This window comes from Apium graveolens, chromosome 10 (genome assembly GCF_009905375.1).
Source record: "Apium graveolens cultivar Ventura chromosome 10, ASM990537v1, whole genome shotgun sequence".
NCBI lineage: Eukaryota > Viridiplantae > Streptophyta > Magnoliopsida > Apiales > Apiaceae > Apium > Apium graveolens.
The window spans coordinates 197,996,608-198,016,604 of record NC_133656.1 but is presented as its reverse complement, the minus strand read 5'-3'; the positions used below and the strand labels follow the sequence as shown (position 1 = coordinate 198,016,604).

The 19,997-nt window shown below is 34.9% G+C and overlaps 1 non-coding gene across 1 annotated transcript; it reads left to right on the top strand.

The window, feature by feature from the left end:
* Nucleotides 1-19,384: 19,384 nt before the first annotated feature.
* On the top strand, nt 19,385-19,491 carry LOC141694755 (small nucleolar RNA R71). Its single transcript, XR_012564039.1, has one exon. It is a non-coding gene; the product is annotated as a small nucleolar RNA R71 (small nucleolar RNA).
* Nucleotides 19,492-19,997: the final 506 nt, after the last annotated feature.

The window sequence follows — 19,997 nt, the reverse complement described above, 5'->3', positions numbered from 1 at the left end:
CTCTAACAGACTGCACAAAGGCTTTGAAATTTTTGAGAAGTCCTTGATGAAACGCCTGTAGAAACCTGCATGACCAAGAAAACTGCGAATCCCCTTGATAAAAATAGGTGGAGGAAGATTCTCAATGACCCCCACCTTGGCCTTGTCCACCTCTAGACCCTTATTAGAAACCTAGTGCCCGAGAATAATGCCCTGACGCACCATAAAATGATATTTCTCCCAATAGAGAAACAGATTTGTCTCAACACACCTCTTGAGAATGTGTCCCAGATTCTGCAAGCATTCATCAAAAGAATCGCCAAAGACTGAGAAGTCGTCCATGAACACCTCCACATTCAGGCTAATCATGTCAGAAAAGATGGCCATCATATGTAACACCCGAAAATTTTCGTGTAATTATTTTTATTAATAAATAATTATTATGTGATTATTATGTAAATTTTTGGTGAATTATTAGATGATTGACATTGATGTTGGGTGGTTATACATGATAAAATTAGGATATTTTAATTTTTATTTATCCAGAGTCAAATATCGATCAGTTTGGTATTTTTGTGGCAATTTTTGGATTATTATATAATTTTATAAGGATTTATAGAATCAATAATTATTATTTTTAAGTAATTATAAAATTACTTTTTAGAATCGGAAATCGTCCCACTTCAACCGCTTTTGCGTTTTTACAACCCAAAACTCTTCCGAAAGCTCCTTTCTAACCTAATCTAATAATTCTGAACATTTTCTGTGTTTTGACTTTTTCAATCCGGGGTACGGTTTGACCCGTACGGGTCTCGGAGTGAAATTTTCGATACGGTAATCATTTTATAGATTGATAAAATTCGTATTCTCGAAAGGCGAGGTTTTATTATCCTATTTTTGTATAAAGTGTTTTATAAGGGGCTTTGTGTTGATAATTATCCAAATCTGGTATAAAATCATATCGTTATATAGTTACTTAGCGGCTACGTAATCTATTTTCGGATCCGATATGTAAATGTAATTATCGAATTATTAAATAAATAAAATATGCGATGGTTCTGTCAGCTATATGTTGCTATATTATTAATTGTGTTTATTTGGTTGGGTGCGAAGATTAATTATATAATTAATTAATTATCGAGCTGTATGAATTTGATTTGTTTTTAAAATTGATTTTATTGAATATTTATTCTTATAAATGCTAAAATTATTTCTAAATTTTTTTTGTTACTTTAAAATTTTATTTATTATTTTTAGGAGTTTATAAAATTTAGGAATCAATATTTCATTTATTATTTATCTTTAAATGATTTTCTGATTTTATTTAATTGTAAAACCAGTATTTAATTCCAGAATTCTTCAAAAAATTATGAAATTTATATTTTATTAAGTTTAGAATATTTTGAGAATTATAAAATTACTTTGGAAATTTTCGGGATTAAATTTACATGCACATCTGTTCATTACTTGTAAAACGCGGGTCCGATGCGCGTCACGAAAATGATTTAAAATTCTGAAAATTTTATATTATAAGTTTCTTTATTATTACTTCATGGATTTTAAAACTATTCTGAGGATTTTTTGGAGTTATTTTTATCGTACGTTTACTCGTTAAATTCCTAATTGCGACATTTAATCGGATTATGAGAATAATAGTGAAACAGATCAGATAAATACTATATTTCTTATCCCTTCCTTCTTATCTCCTCCCTGTGCAGTCTCTCACCTGAAGCATCTCTCTCTCCACTCTCTTTCCTTTCAATTTCTCTCATATCCCTAATCTCTCAAGAAAAAAATATGTATACATATATATATACAAGCTCAGCCTTATCTTCTTCCAATTTCTTCTCGCCGGAATACCCTTTCTTCCCGGTACCCGCGCCGCCGCTTGTGCTCTTTTCACCTCGCCGCCGGTTTCTTTCCGGTGAGGGCTGTGTGTGTGTGTTTGAGTTGTGGGTTTGTGTATTTCGTGTGTGTGTGCCGTTACAGAGGTATATGTGTGCGTTTTGTGCTGCCTATATCTCCGGTTGCCGCCTGAGTTTTTCCGGCATGGCATCCGGCTATCCCCTGTGCGCGTGGTTGCGTGCCACTGCGCGCATGGGTCTATGATGTTGCCCTGTTGTTGTTGCTTAATTCGAGTTAATTCGTATCAAATTGTTGGTTTTGAAATTTTATTGATTTTAATTATTTTATTTTCCGCAAGAACATAATTTGATTAAAATTTCTGAAAAAAATATATATGCATATTTGCGCGAGAAATATTAATTTAATTGGTAAAATTTGCGTAGGATGTCCGGTATACGGGAACCCGCGAATTTTACCGCCATCGGCGATGAGCCTCGGCGAGCCGACGGTGGACTGTGATGATGCGGTTCTGAGTCCTAATATTTTAAAATAATCCATTTAGTTCGTAAAGTTATTTCCAAAATGAAAATATTTAATTAAAATGTAAAAGTTGTATCGAGAATCGAGATGCATAATTGAATTGGTGTTGGGAATTGTGGAATTGCGATTGTTGTTGTGATTGGATTGTTGTGATTTGACGTCGAATTGTTTCGACGGGTAGGCCGATAAACAAAGGAGACGCTGCCCGATTTTCGGGAAAACGATTCCGAAAATACGGGAACGTAACCCACAATTATTGGAGACGTCGAACGACAATATATATATATATATATAATTATATTATACGAAACCTAATTACATGGCATGACAAGATATATTTTATAAATAATCGATTACCCTATTTTCCAAAACAATGAGTATACGTACTTTCCGAAAATAAATACTGAACCGAGTTTCGAAGATATGAACCATAGTTGTTATGTGTATTTCAATAGTATTTATAAATACGAATCAGGTTTTGATATCGACTGGGTAGATTTGATAATAATGACGTGTTAAGCATAAACGATTATCTGAATTAGGGTATTTCAACCCTGTAGGTCCTAGTCGGAAGACCCGAGGAGTGACGTCGGACTAAGAATAGCCTAGTGATCAATTATCAGACTCATCAAGATTCCAATCGAAGGACCTAAAGAATAGGAGTGTATCCACAATAGGGTAGTGGATTGACGATAAAGCCGAACGTTCAAGTCAAACCAAAGTCAACCAGTGATAGTGATTAAAGCTTATCAAGGCAAGTATTCCCAAACTTTCTTTTAAATACTGCAAGTATTCCTTACTTTTCTCGTAAAATACTGCAATTACTTTATTCCAATTCTAAGTTCAGAATAGTTAACTGTTTTATATTTCGCTGCAATTACTCTTAATTACGCAAGTACCCTTCATTATTGTTCCTTTATTATCAATTGATCTCTTAAGCAAATACCTATCATTCCGGGTTATTTGCGAACCCTGAATAGGGATGTTTTGAAATCAAAGTGATTTGACATCAAAATACTCTATGGACCGGATGGTTACGATACGGGACGAGTATAACCCGAACCCTTGATTATTAGACCATAGTTGCCTGGGTACCCCATATGTTGGTTGGGTCTATGCAGTTGGGTATAGATCCGCACTATCTCCTGACTGATCAGCGGGTTATAGTGCATATATTGGTTTCTAGTGTCCAGTCTTATTTATTGTTGATCGCCATTAACGGTATTCTCTCTCGAAAGGTTTTTATGATTCCAAAAACCGGACAAAACCCTGATTCAGGAGACGAATCTGGGAATCGCTTGTCACTTTTGGATTTATAGTTAAAGGCTGGTAACAACCAGTGTTTATTCGCTCACCTCCCTCAAATAAGTAGAATTGTTTAAAATTTCTTAAAGATTCTGTCCGAAAAATTTTCCTTTGATGATGATACTTGAAAATCACTTATATACTTGCTGGGCATTTTTGGCTCACTCCTTCTTTATAAATTCTTATTTCTTTCAGAAGCAGGTAAGGATAAAAGTGAATAGCTTCCGTTAGACAGCAGAAGTTTGAGAGATCTTCGCTGCGAGAGGACCAAGATGTTAGAAAAATAAGACAAGGGTATTAGCATAAAGGTATTTAAACTTGTATTGTAGTTGTTGTGAATTGTAGAAGGTTAGATTTTTGTTTCATACCATAACCTGTTAACGATCTGGATTCAAGGGGTTATTTACATATTATTTTATTTTATGTAAAGATTGTTTAGTGACACCAAATCTTGACCCCGGATTCGGGATGTTACAAGTTGGCATTAGAGCAACATGTTATTGGTCCCTGAAATAAGAATAGGTGAGAGTAAGATATGAATGATAGGCCGTATTAGATAGGAAAGATCTAGACATGTTCGTGTTAAGTTAAGTTGAGTGTGAATTAGGGTTAGCAGATCCGGTATGGAATTAGTAAGATAGGATTATTGATAAAAGTGTAAGGCGAATATAACAACGCGATAGATATATTGAGTTCTCAGATCCTATAGTAATGAGGAGTCGACAGCTCGATGGAGATTGGGTACGTTACCCTACTTTTCAGGTGGCTTTAAAGAAAAATGCGATTGATTCTTGTGAGAGCTTCGTGTAAATAAAGCTAGGTGAGTTTTGGTATGATTTAACTTAGAATTAGATAGTAGGACGAGCTCCACGTTGGAGGCAACGAGTTGATGAATGTTGATGAAGAGACAAAGTGTGGGTTACAAAGGCACCACCGTTGCGAGAAGATTCTTATTACTTCCCGGGCGCTGCACGAGGAATGATATCTACCTTACTAGGTATAGGTAAGACTCGAAAGAAGGTGCGACCTTATCTACAAATGGAATGTCGAATTACATTAGTGGTCTTAAGCATAACATCAAGGACGGCGACAAGAATATTGAAGATAGTACCAGATGTCAGCATTAAAGTCGAGTTGCGAATAAAATAATATGCAATGGAAGAGGAAAATTTCGTCGGCTAATAAATGTGAGCAGAATCTGAGAAGAAATAGAAGATATACTAAGGTGGAGAGACCCTTATATGGGCATATTTTTTTATTTATTAGATATCTCATTAGCGGACTATAAGAATAGAAAGTAACTTATATAGTAATGACGACCAAATGTCTGATTTTCAAAATTTTAAAACAAGTTCTCGAAAAAGATTTTTCTCAATAAGCTTTTAGAAGATCTTTGTATAAAATGAGTTTCACAATTTGGTTGTCGAATTGCTACTTAAGTTCTTGTTATTATAAGTAGAAAATGACCTAAATGAATAATGGATGTGGCGCCCTCCAAACCCGGGTCAGAAGTTTGGGGTCCACACACACACCTTAATTATAACCTGCTTATAACAATAATAAAGATAATAATAATATATGCAATGACCCTACTTACCAACCACCACGGACCGCAATAGGTTAAAGTATGCACACAAGCTAAACACACTAATATATTATAAACCATTCAAATCCCAACTATTTCAAATTCAAACTGAGTATTAAACATTATTACAAACTTTTACAAACTTAAATTATTCCAAAAGAAGCCTACTAGCTCAGCTTTCTCAACCTGAACCCCTAGATCTCGCGCTGGACTGGGGATCCTCTTTACCAAATGGTTCCTTCTTAACTGGAAAGAATATAAACAATATCGCACAAATGAGCTAACTAGCTCAGCAAGTCACAATGATAAAACTGAGAATAATGATCATCAGGTGAATATGGTTATGATATCAAGTGAACAATGGATTATGATTTAGAATTGGATATTATACTTTTAATTTAAAACCAAGATTAGGCTGCTGATCAGTCACGCACTAACCCCGAGCAAGGCACACAGCATTGCTCTAACTACTGGATCCAAGGTACACATTGGCCTAACTTGACCATTATATGGTCTGACCACAAATCTGGTCCATAATTTTATAAAAACAATCCAATTCTAATATAATAACAGAATATACAATAATAAACAATAACCGAAATCATTAACAACAATAAATGTTTAAAAATGAAAGGGTTTCAATCCTTGTAAGGATCAACAAGGTACTTTCAAAGCTTGAATGCTGGGTAATGAAAGAATTGGATAACAAAGGAAACAACGTTTCAGGGTTTCAAGGATTTGGTCTTTCAAAGCATAAGATATCATGGACTGAGTATATAATACTTCAGTTCAGTGTCTGGTATTTAGTTTGTATGTATTTGTGGAGTAGTATCGCAGATTTGTGGTTCGTGTTTGGGTATACAATAATCAATGGCTTAGAAAGAATATGGTTCATAGCTCAAGAACAATAACTGAAATCAGGATTTAGGTTTCTGTGCTTCAAAGCACTTGCAATGTCAACAAGACTATCAAGAATTACAATATCTCGAGAAAGTTCAGAACACTTGCCTGATATTAGCTTACTATCCTGCACTTGCTTTCAATCTCAATCGTCTTACTCCTCAACTACCTGTTTCCCTTTCCTACGCCTTGCCTCTTCTGCTCACATATCATAAGCATCTATCAATCATCAACTCACAGGATTCTGTTCAACACATACTTCTATCTACCCTTCGTTTTACCCAAATCCGATTAACGGATTGAAATCTATGCAATAACCAAGTAAACACCGAATATATAGACCGATAGTCAAACAACAGGTCACGTATAACACATAATACATCACGTAATCAATGACATATCATCTATAAAGAAGTCTCGAGTCATAAATATGCTTTCGGGTATTTAAAATGATTTTTAAAACATTTTTCGGAATCAAAACAGGTCGTTGGATCAATTTCGGGTTAATAAACAGGGTTCGGTTGGCCCATTCTGGCTCCGAAATAATTTTAGAATAATTATCGAGCCTTGGAAATAATTTAGAATAATATTTTAAAGCTCGAAACTATTTTTCAGAATTTTTAAATCATTTTTAAATAATTAAATCTAATTAAATAACTAATTAAAATCAATTAATAATTAATTAAATTAATTAATCAATTAATTTTCGAATTAATTGACCAATTAATCAATTATAAATTAACTGAAATTAATTAACTAATTAATTCAGATTTATTTGTGACTTAAAAATAATTTTTGGAATTAAAATAATAATTTTCAGAATTTTCAGAAATTAAAAATGAATTTTTATAATAAAAATAAATAGGAAATATGATTTTTAAACATTTTATAAACAGGAATCCAATTTTTGCAAAGTCTGGGAACTACAGGGACCAAACTACATCGTTTTCAAAAGTTGGGGTACTAAACTGTAATTTTACACCCCGCCGCCGGAAAATAGTCGAGTTCGCCGGAGAACACGATTCCGACCTCCTCACCTTACCACAAGCTCCAGATCACATCTACATAACATCAGGAACACAACCATGCAATCAATTCATCCTAACAATCCCTGAGTTGGCCGGAATTTGGCCGTGAAGTTTTCCAGTTTCCGGCGAACATCGGAAAACTTCAAAACACAACTCCCTTCTCTACAGACCTCGTTGGTTCATGAAACTTATACGACTAGATTGCAAATTTCACAGAGAACACAACCCACTATAACACAACATCGATCTATCACAGAATAAGAAACCCCCAATTTCAATTAAGAACATTCATACGGGTTATAAACCCTAATTTTGAAATTCGAAAATTAAACTCAAATTTGAACATGTTATTGAACTCCAAATCAGACGTATGACATATGAAAATCATCAGGAAAACAAGCTCTACAACATGCAATCATCAAATCATACAAACAATCATCCGAACAAAAATTCATATTTTTAATAAAATAAATTCGAAAATAAATAAATTTTTAGAAAAATACCCTTGATTTCTGCAGTGAAATAAAGCTCAGAAACTGATAGAACATCTCAAATCCTTCGTTTTGGTTACTCAAGCTTTAAAAACAGAGATCGGTAACGCCTTCGTTTTGCTGTTTGATTCTTAGAATAGTTTATGTAATTAGGGTTTTTCTCTGAAAATTATATAATTAACTATCTGCAAATGATTTTGATACGAAATAAAATACGGTAAAAGGCTATTTATAATTACGGAAAATTTGTATCCCGTTGGATCATTCCGGATATAAAACAGTACGTTTATCTGTAAAAACTGATCCAAACGGTATCGGTTTTCGGGATAATTATCCAAATCAGTACAATTTGTACTGCGGTCTTGGTCTCAGCGCCTGGTTACACGTATTACGAAGTGATAATTGGGATAGTTTAATAAAAAGCTCCCGTTTATCAAAAATACGGGTTTTATTAATTTACCGAAATGAATATTGTATCGAAAATGTTACGCCGGGACCCGCGCAGGACAAACCGTAAGCCGGATCGAAAAAGTCGAAACATGAAAAATGCTCGGAATATTACAATTAGGTTAGGAAGGAGTTCTCGGAAGAATTTCGGGTTCCAAAAACGTAACAACGGTTGACGTCGGTTGGTTCCCGTTTTTATAAAATAGATTTTAATTACCCGGAAAAAGATTTTAGAAATTTCATATGATTCTTATAAATCCATAAATCAACATAAAAATAATTAGGAAGATATGACAATTATCTATATTTTATTTTGGACATATAAAAATTAAAATACTCAATTAATATTATTTTTGAATATTCAAGTACAGATAACACTTAACAATTAACTCACAGAATAGATACTGGGCACACATAATAATATCAAAAATAATTACACGATATATCCCGGATATTACAATGGATTTAGACTCAGTGTTGTTAATTCGGAGGACCAAGTAGACCCACTACCAGGAAAAAAAAAGTTTAAACTTTTCCCATGAAAGACGGATGTAAACTTTGTTCAATAATATTAATAATTGAATCAACATGTTAAAACCTTATTTACCCAATTCATGAAATTATTAAAATTTAACAAGATTCGTGATTCAAACGGACAGAGGATGATTGAAGGAAATGGAAGAATCTCCCAGATGATTGGAGAAAAATTGTATTTCTATCGACGAAGTTGAGGCGTTGCGTGATCAATGGTTATTTTACGTGGCATAGATCAAATCGGAAGCAGTGATTATAAATTTCGTGAGGACACGATTATGATCAAATCATTAAAGCTTTTAATGTGGAGGCATTTTAAGACAACATTCCAAAATTATAATGTGACCTAAATTGTGAATCTCTTATCCAAGTAATTCCTGAAGGCGTACGTAAGTGAAGCGTGGAAGGTGACCAACACTGACATTCTTTCCTCTAATACGGTAGCATATGTTGTTCTTGATTCTTGAATACGTATGAGCTTCTCTTATCGACAAATTATATGATGCGAAAATGAAAGAAAATTTATTGTATTCCTTCTGAATTATTTCTCTTCTCAAAATATTAATTCTTGATTGAGACAAATAGTGTTGTGGTGTGACGCTTTGTCGAAATGACGAAGAGTCGGGTGGGACGCCACCTAATCATGTGTTGTATGCCATATAGTATGAAAGACTGGCCATCTTGAGTACGAATATGGCTGTCTCATTCATATATAAATCTTCACTCATTCTTCTTCCTTCAATTTATTGACTTACAGATTCTCCCAATTGATTTGTCCATTGTTATTCCTCATGCAGTTTTTCAATCAAAATTATATTCAAACTCTCCTCTTATGTAGAGTCTGTTCTTTGACAATTAAAAAAGAAATGGAATAATCCCATGTAATAGGTAGAATTATGTGTTGAAGGTGGATATGATTGCAAGCCGATAAATGGTGGATATCTGCGGGCAAGGAAGAACGAATTCACCGATATTGTGGTCATTATAAAGACATCAAATCAGACGGGTGTTCTGGTTATGAGGATTCCATAAGTACGGTAGGTTGTGTTGACGCGATGCACTTCAAAATAGAAGATTTCGACGTGAAGTGAGTAATTAATGAACTGTAATAAATAAATTAACTATAAAATAAGGAAGTGAAGCTATGTGCGTTAGACAAAGTGAACGAGTGTCAGGACGACAATCAAAGATCAAAGGAATGCTGAACAGTGACTCAGACAGGCAATTAATACGTGAAGCATCCCTTCATCGCGGGAAGATATTTGTCGTGAAGATTCAAGATAGAAGAAATCTTAATTGCAACCAAATTTCGAACATGTTCTTCGAGAAATTGTGAAGCTCCCTAACTTGAGTAAATAAGTTATGGTGAATTTAATATCCATAACCGGATCAGTGACGAAAGTTTGATATGGGAACATAAGTGGAGATGAAGCAATGGTGACTCGACTGTGAAACCTTCTAAGAAATAATGATCTAATGATTAAGTTTTCACCAGATTGTGATGATGATAATTAAGACCATGTGTGATTATTAAAAGATAAACATATTAGTTAATGAAAATGAGTGCATATCGTTAACGATAAAGGATTTGTAAGATTAGTTGAAGGACGCAACATAATTCTTGAAAAGTAATCATATTCAAGTATCACTGGTGAGAAATAAGACTATAAGATATCCTTAAGATGGATTTATAAATGAGCCTCAGTGATATGAATCGTTAATTGGAGTGCTTGAACTTTAAAAATAAGTTTAAAAAAAAATTGTGAAATAAAGTTTTTGAGAACAACAAGATAATCTTAAGCTTATCAATAATATTTTGTAATTTTCTGAAAGAACTGAGCAAGGTATGGTTATATTAATCATTGTTGGTTTAAGACCTTAGTCCAATTCAAAAAGATATATGTTATGCCAGTTAATAATACATATGCTGATCAAAATGATATAGTTTGAATTATGGTGAATGGATGATATGGTTGATGGAAGTGGGTGGATATGATTGTGGACGATTTGTTTGATTGATGGTGTCGGCTTGAGTCCGACTGGTAGTCGATGGTATAGGGGAAGTGCTGCCCAAACCTTCAGAAATTACCCTACTTTTAAGGATAAAGAAGTATATTTTCATTTCCATTGGTACTCCAAGCGATTGCGATCTCGGTTCTTGAGAAAGTTGTGATGACCAAACTGACTTTATGTAATTGGTCATTGATTTCATTTAGCTAGTCATCACTTGGTTTAATTAATCAATTAAAAGAGTTAATTGATTAACTTTATCAACTAATGGTCAGTTAAATGGAAATCGATCCCAATTAGATTAAGTCAAACTCTGACATGATTTTCAAAACTGAAATCAAAGCAATTAGCAATTTGGAGGAAGTAATGGCATTGACAGAAATTGAAAGATTAGTAGAATTAGTGTGATGTTACTGCAGATATGTGCAAGGTTTTATCGAGATGAATAGGCCTTTGCAATAAACAAGAAGAACATTTTCAATAACTGAAGGTTTAACACAAAACAAAGAGATTTTATCCTCTGTAATAGCATCCCAGGAAAGACTTGAATGTATAGTCATGTTGAATGACGATTGAATGGAAGTTGCTGAAAAATAGCGGAAAGCTCGCAAATCCAAGTATCCGATGTAAGACGAAGACTGACGAAGTCCACATGTAAACTCAGGAAAAAAAATGTTGATCAATTGGGGAAAGCCAAATAGGCGATCAATGATGATTTAATTGAGGTTAAGAAAATAACTATCGATGAATTTTGGTAATTCTGTTAGTAATAATTTAAATTATTAGATAAAAGCTTTCATTCCAGTATTAACTCCAGAAATGGCTTATCTAATAATGAACGGATTAGTATTGTCAGGGAAAAGAGATTCCTCGTGTTTAAAAGAAATAATGAATGATGAGAATGGAGAACTAATTAAGAAGAGAAGTGGAATCAAAAGGATGATAAAGAAATTTTATATAATGATTCAGGATATAAGCAAGTTATGAACGTTAGTTGTGCTAGAACTGATATGAGAATGAAGTGAAACGTCGATAATTGGAGATAGGAATTTCATTCAAAGAATATGCGTAAACAAGAAAAATTTAAACAAAGATATTAATGGTGAACTGTTAAAGAAGAACGTTACAATGAATCTCATATCAGAATTCTCCATAATTAAAATGAAGTGTCGAAGGTTCTAATGGATGATTTACCAAGGTTACCTCAGAACATAAGGTGAAATTTCTCATTGGTTACTACACAGAGTCGAGCTGGTGTCAAAAGCCCCGTATTGGATGGTCCAGTAGAGATAAAGTAATGAGTTAAGGAAACTTCAGTAGTGTGGAATGAAGGAATAATGAGGTAAGGAATATATCGCGTTATGCACAAATATGGTCATAGAACGAACGAATGGAGCTATGAAGTCACGCATTGATCATCAGAAGTGGTAAGCCTGAGGTCACAATAAAGACTGTATTTAGAGAAGGTATGGATGTTATGAGTTCTAGTGATATTATGTACCCGTCGTTCCTGAGAATTAAATGGAAATAGTGTGTATGAAGTATTTGGATAATGTAATTGTATTTATTGATAACATCCTCGCCCAATTCAAGGACTAAGGAAGACCAAATTGAACACCTGAAGATATGCCTGCGAAGAGTGAAAGGTAGCAACTACGTTTTAAGCTTCAATGATACGAATTCAGGTCATAATTGATTATGGGCTATGGAGGTTTGGTTAACTACCAACCAGGCAAGGTCTATTTAGGGACAGATGTCTTGAGTAAAAAAAAGAAAAAAAAGAAAGAGTGAATATCATTAAAAAAATACAGGGGAGTGGGTTAAGGAATGGGAAAAGTTAGAAATTGAAGATCGGGTTTTGATTCAGTTTCTGATTTATGTTGATACTTACTTTGTTGTTAGATATCAAAGGTGGTATTAATATAGATGATGGATGTTGACTTCAGTATGGAATGTTGTGAGCATCAAAGTTCATATTGATATCTAATTTGATATGACAACAAAATGAGTATTATTACCAAGAGTGCGTTTTTGAATAAATTTATGATTTATCCCATTCCAAATTAATATATTTTCTTCCATATTAGTAAAAAATTCTCGCTCGATGAATCTACTCGATAGTGATTAAGATGAAATTGAGGCATATTGTTAAGTGGTAAGTTAAATACGATTGTTGAGATTTTTCCTTTAATTTTAAATTTTTGAATAGACGTAGGACATTTCGAAGCATAAGACGCCATGAGCTCAGTATAACGGGCGCAGATGGATGAAAAGTACAAGAGATCGATTAAAGATTCTCGAATATGATTGAGAACGATCATAGGCCAGACTAACTGATCAGAAGGAGACATGAAAAGTAAAGTAAAGTAGTCAGTAAAAATGGGAAGTATTCATTATTAGAATTAGAAAGAAAAGAAGATTAATATAGATTAAATTAGTCCTTTGAGACAATAAGATAGGTGGAAAGATTGCAAATGAGTTGGTCTTGTTGTCACTGGTATAACGAGTTCATAAGACATTTATTTGTGTACAACCAGGAAGAGTAATTTAGCTCCAAATGTATGAAGAAAAGATTGAGTTGAGTTGCATGAGTAACTGATAGATTTGACGTCGGTAGGGGACCGTTGAATAGTGATTAAAGTGATGAGTTCTGAGAAATTTTGAGTGAGATATTCGAAAAATATCATTGTCTATTCCTTAGCATGATTCTGAGGACAGAATCCTTTTAAGGGGGGAAGGATGTAATACCCAAAAAATTTCGTGTAATTATTTTTATTAATAAATAATTATTATGTGATTATTGTGTAAATTTTTGGTGAATTATTATATGACTGACATTGATGTTGGGTGGTTATACATGATAAAATTAGGATATTTTAATTTTTATTTATCCATAGTCAAATATAGATTATTTTGGTATTTTTGTGGCAATTTTTGGATTATTATATGATTTTATAAGGATTTATAGAATCAATAATTATTATTTTTAAGTAATTATAAAATTACTTTTTAGAATCGAAAATCGTCCCACTTCAATCGCTTTTGCGTTTTTACAACCCGAAACTCTTCCGAAAACTCCTTTCTAACCTAATCTGATAATTCTGAATATTTTCCGTGTTTTGACTTTTTCGATCCGAGGTATAGTTTGACCCGTACAGGTCCCGGCGTGAAATTTTCAATACGCTAATCATTTTATAGATTGATAAAATTCGTATTCTCGAAAGGCGAGGTTTTATTATCCTATTTTTGTATAAAGTGTTTTTAAGGGGCTTTGTGTTGATAATTATCCAAATCTGGTATAAAATCGTATCGTTATATAGTTACTTAGCGGTTACGTAATCTATTTTCGGATCTGATATGTAAATGTAATTATCGAATTATTAAATAAATAAAATATGCGATGGTTCTGTCAGCTATATGTTGCTATATTATTAATTGTGTTTGTTTAGTTGGGTGCGAAGATTAATTGTATAATTAATTAATTATCGAGCTGTATGAATTTGAATTGTTTTTAAAATTGATTTTATTGAATATTTATTCTTATAAATGCTAAAATTGTTCTAAATTTTTTTTGTTACTTTATAATTTTATTTATTATTTTTAGGAGTTTATAAAATTTAGGAATCAATATTTTATTTATTATTTATCTTTAAATGATTTTCTGATTTCATTTAATTGTAAAATCAGTATTTAATTCCAGAATTCTTTAAAAAATTACGAAATTCATATTTTATTAAGTTTGGAATATTTTGAGAATTATAAAATTACTTTGGAAATTTTCGGGATTAAATTTACATGCACGTCTGTTCATTACTTGTAAAACGCGGGTCCGATGCGCGTCACGAAAATGATTTAAAAATTCTGAAAATTTTATATTATTAGTTTCTTTATTATTACTTCATGGATTTTAAAACTATTCTGAGGATTTTTTCGAGTTATTTTTATAGTACGTTTACTCGTTAAATTCCTAATTGCGATATTTAATCGGATTATGAGAATAATAGCGAAACAGATCGGATAAATACTATATTTCTTATCCCTTCCTTCTTATCTCCTCCCTGTGCAGTCTCTCACCTGAAGCATCTCTCTCCACTCTCTTTCCTTTCAATTTCTCTCATATCCCTAATCTCTCAAGAAAAAAATATGTATACATATGTAAATACAAGCTCAGCCTTATCTTCTTCCAATTTCTCCTCGCCGGAATATCCTTTCTTCCCGGTACCCGCGCCGCCGCTTGTGCTCGTTTCCCCTCGCCGCCGGTTTCTTTCCGGTGAGGGCTGTGTGTGTGCGTGTGTTTGACTTGTGGGTGTGTGTATTTTGTGTGTGTGTGTGCCGTTACAGAGGTATATGTGTGTGTTCTGTGCTGCTTGTATCTCCGGTTGCCGCCTGAGTTTTTCCGGCATGGCAGCCGGCTGTCCCCTGTGCGCGTGGCTGCGTGCCACAGCGCACGTGTGTCTGTGATGTTGCCCTGTTGTTGTTGCTTAATTCGAGTTAATTCGTATCAAATTGTTGGTTTTGAAAGTTTATTGATTTTAATTATTTTATTTCCAGCAAGAAGATAATTTGATTAAAATTTCTGAAAAAAAATATATATGCATATTTGCGCGAGAAATATTAATTTAATTGGTAAAATTTGCGTAGGATGTCCGGTATACGAGAACCCGCGAATTTTACCGCCATCGGCGATGAGCCTCGGCGAGCCGACGGTGGACTGTGATGACGCGGTTCTGAGTCCTAATATTTTAAAATAATTAATTTAGTTCATAAAGTTATTTCCAAAACGAAAATATTTAATTAAAATGTAAAAGTTGTATCGAGAATCGAGATGCATAATTGAATTGGTGTTGGGAATTGTGGAATTGCGATTGTTGTTGTTGTGATTGGATTGTTGTGATTTGACGTCGAATTGTTTCGACGGGTAGGCCGATAAAAAAAGGAGACGCTGCCCGATTTTCGGGAAAACAGTTCCGAAAATACGGGGAACGTAACCCACAATTATCGGAGATGTCGAATGACAATATATATAATTATATTTTACGAAACCTAATTACGTGGCATGACAAGATATATTTTATAAATAATCGATTACCCTATTTTCCAAAACAACGAGTATACGTACTTTCCGAAAATAAATACTGAACCGAGTTTCAAAGATATGAACCATAGTTGTTATGTGTATTTCAATAGTATTTATAAATACGAATCAGGTTTTGATATCGACTGGGTAGATTTGATAATAAGGACGTGTTAAGCATAAACGATTATCTGAATTAGGGTATTTCAACCCTGTAGGTCCTAGTCGGAAGACCCGAGGAGTGACGTCGGACTAAGAATAACCTAGTGGTCAATTGTCAGACTCATCAAGATTCCAATCGAAGGACCTAAAGGATAGGATTGTATCCACAATAGGGTAGTGGAATGACGATAAAGCCGAACGTTCAAGTCAAACCAAAGTCAACCAGTGATAGTGATTAAAGCTTATCAAGGCAAGTATTCCCAAACTTTCTTTTAAATACTGCAAGTATTCCTTACTTTTCTCGTAAAATACTGCAATTACTTTATTCCTATTTTAAGTTCAGAATAGTTAACTATTTTATATTTCGCTGCAATTACTCTTAATTATGCAAGTACCCTTCATTATTATTCCTTTATTATCAATTGATCTCTTAAGCAAATACCTATCGTTCCGGGTTATTTGCGAACCCTGAATAGGGATGTTTTGAAATCAAAGTGATTTGACATCAAAATACTCAATGGACTGGATGGTTATGATACGGGACGAGTATAACCCGAACCCTTGATTATTAGGCCATAGTTGCCTGGGTACCCCATATGTTGGTTGGGTCTATGCAGTTGGGTATAGATCTGCACTATCTCCTGACTGATCAGCAAGTTATAGTGCATATATTGGTTTCTAGTGTCCAGTCTAATTTATTGTTGATCGCCATTAACGACATTCTCTCTCGAAAGGTTTTTATGATTCCAAAAACTGGACAAAACCCTGATTCAGGAGACGAATCTGGGAATCGCTTGTCACTTTTGGATTTATAGTTAAAGGCTGGTAACAACCAGTGTTTATTCGCTCACCTTCCTCAAATAAGTAGAATTATTAAAAATTTCTTTAAGTTTTTGTCCAAAAATTTTTCCTTTTATAATGATACTTGAAAATCACTTATATACTTGCTGGGCATTTTTGGCTCACTCCTGCTTTGTAAATTCTTATTTCTTTCAGAAGCAGGTAAGGATAAAAGTGAATAGCTTCCGTTAGACAGCAGAAGTTTGAGAGATCTTCGCTGCGAGAGGACGAAGATGTTAAAAAAATAAGACAAGGGCATTAGCATAAAGGTATTTAAACTTGTATTGTAGTTGTTGTGAATTGTAGAAGGTTAGATTCTTGTTTCATACCATAACCTGTTAACGATCCGGATTCAAGGGGTTATTTACATATTATTTTATTTTATGTAAAGATTGTTTAGTGACACCAAATCTTGACCCCGGATTTGGGATGTTACATCATACATCTCTGAAATGTGGCTGGTGCACCACAAAGACCAAAAAAAACTCGTCTAAAGGCGAAAGTACCAAATGGACAAGTGAAGGTAGTCTTCTCCTGATCTTTTGGAGCGATACAAATCTGGTTGTAACCCGAATAACCATCCAGAAGATAGTAATACTCATGACCGGCCAACCTGTCAAACATCTGATCAATGAAGGGCAATGGAAAATGGTCTTTCCTAGTGGCTTTGTTCAGCTTCCGACAGTCCCAACAGACTCTCCACCCCATGACTGTCCGTGTAGGAATAAGCTCATTCTTTTTCATTTATTACCACAGTAATTCCACTTTTCTTTGGCACACATTGAACCGGGCTTACCCATGAACTGTCAGAGATATGATAGATGATCCCTGCATCTAGCCACTTCAAAATTTCCTTCTTCACTACCTCCTTCATGATAGGATTAAGTCTTCTTTGCTGCTCGACTATAGGCTTGCTACCTTCCTCTAGCAGAATTTTATGCATACAGTAAGAATGACTGATCTCCTTGATATATGCTATAGTCCATCCAATTGCCGACTTAAATTCTCTCAGAATCCTCAAAAGCTTTTCCTTATCACTACCTGAAAGGTCAGATGCAATAATAACAGGCAGAGTAGATGCACACCTAAAAGTGTATACCTCAAATGCTTAGGTAAAGGCTTAAGCTCAAGAGAGGGGGCTTCCTCAATAGAAGGCTTGAGGCATTTAGGAACTTTGTTCAATTCCTCCATTCCAAGGGATTCAAAAGGCATATCAATCTTCCTTTTCTAGGGAGAAGCATTCAAATACTGCAATTGTTCTTCACTTCATCTTCACCGTCTGAATTCCCCAATAAGGCTTTTTTTAAGGCATCAGACCTTAACAATGATCAAGTTCCGATGTCATATAAGTTGGTTTTGGATGAGGCAAGTCCAACTGCTTGAAGATTGACAAAGGCATCAGATTGATGCTAGCTCCCAAGTCACATAAGCATCTATCAAAAGACACTTTTCCAATAGTGCATAGAATAGTGAAGCTTCCATGATCCTTAAGCTTCGGAGGCAACTTCTGTTGCAGCACAGCACTGCATTCCTCCGTGAGAGCGACAGTCTCTAAATCATCTAGCTTCACTTTCCGAGAGAGAATACCTTTCATAAACTTTGCATAACTAGGCATCTGCTTAAGAGCCTCAGAGAAAGGTATGTTGATATGAAGTTTCTTGAACACCTCCAAAAACTTCTCAAACTGCTTGTCCAGCTTTTTCTTCTGCAGCTGCTTAGGAAAAGGTGGTGGAGGATAGATCTGTTTCTCCCCTGTATTACCCTCAGGCAGAGTGTGCTCAACAGTAGTCTTCCTTGGTTCCACTTTTTCATCCTACTGCTTTACTTCTTTCTCAGCCTCAGCTTCTTCAATCAACTCTTGAGTTTGTTCGGGATTCTCAACCTTCCCAGACCTCAAAGTGATTGCTTTTACATGCTCCTTAGCTTCCCTCTTTCCTGGAACTTCAGTGTCACCAGGCAATGTACCAGGTTGTCGATTTAGAAAGGCATTGGCAATTTGCCCAATTTGATTTCCCAAGGTCTTGATAGAAACAACTTGACTCTTGTACATGAGCTTCAACTCCTCTAATTCGGATTTTTCATTAGCTTGTTGCAGCTGGAGTTGTTGTTTTGGTGCATACCGCGATTGCTGAAAACCAGGGGGTTGTACTGCTTAGTTGGATACTGCTGATAAGGTTGTTGAACCGCATTCTGAGCGTTCCTCCAACTGAAATTAGGATGATTGCGGTTGTTAGGATGATAGGTGGCTGGCACAGGTTGTTGCGATTGTTGGAAGTTGCTCATGAACTGAGCTGATTCACTGGAAATTATGCACTGATCAGTATCATGGGCACCAGCACAAAGTTCACAGACACTGGTGATTTGATTAACTCCATAATTAGCCAAATTTTCCACCTTCATTATTAGAGCCTTAAGTTGGGAAGCGATAGCAGTTGCTGCGTCCAACTCCAGAATCCCTGCTACTTTTCCCTGAGTCAGTCTCTGGGAAGGATTTTGGTATTCATTAGCAGCCATCAGTTCAATAAGTTCATAAGCTTCATCGTAGCTCTTAGCCCACAAGGCTCCTCCTGATGCTGCATCCAGCATGGGTCTAGAAGTAGGACCCAATCCATTGTAGAAACAGTTGATAATCATTTAATCAGGTATGCCATGGTGTGGGCACTTCCTTAGCATCTCCTTATATCGATCCCAAGCCTCACACAGAGATTCTCATGTTTGCTGAGCAAACTGGGTAAGAGCATTCCTGATTGCAGCAGTCTTCGCCATGGGGAAGAATTTAGTGAGAAACTTTTGAGCGAGATCTTCCCAAGTGGTGATAGACCCTGCTGGTAGAGAATGTAACCAACACCTAGCTTTATCCCTCAGAGAGAATGGGAAGAGTCATAGCTTGATAGCATCTTCAGTCATATCATTGAACTTGAAAGTGTCGCATATTTCGATGAAATCCCTGAATTGAATGTTGGGGTCTTCAGTAGGAGTACCCACAAACTGAACTGAGTTTTGTATCATCTGGATTATGCTTGACTTGATCTCAAAAGTGTTAGCCCTAATGGCTGGTCTAATGATGCTAGACTGAATGTCATTAATCTTAGGCTTATAACAGTCCATCAAAGCCTTCGGATTATCCGCTTGATCAACCATAGCTACTACAATTGGCTCTTCAACTTTCTCTTCTGCTTCTACCTTCTTTTCTTCCTCAAAAACTTCCCTACGTACTACCACAAGTTCTTCCTCGGCTTTATCCAGAGTTCTCTTAC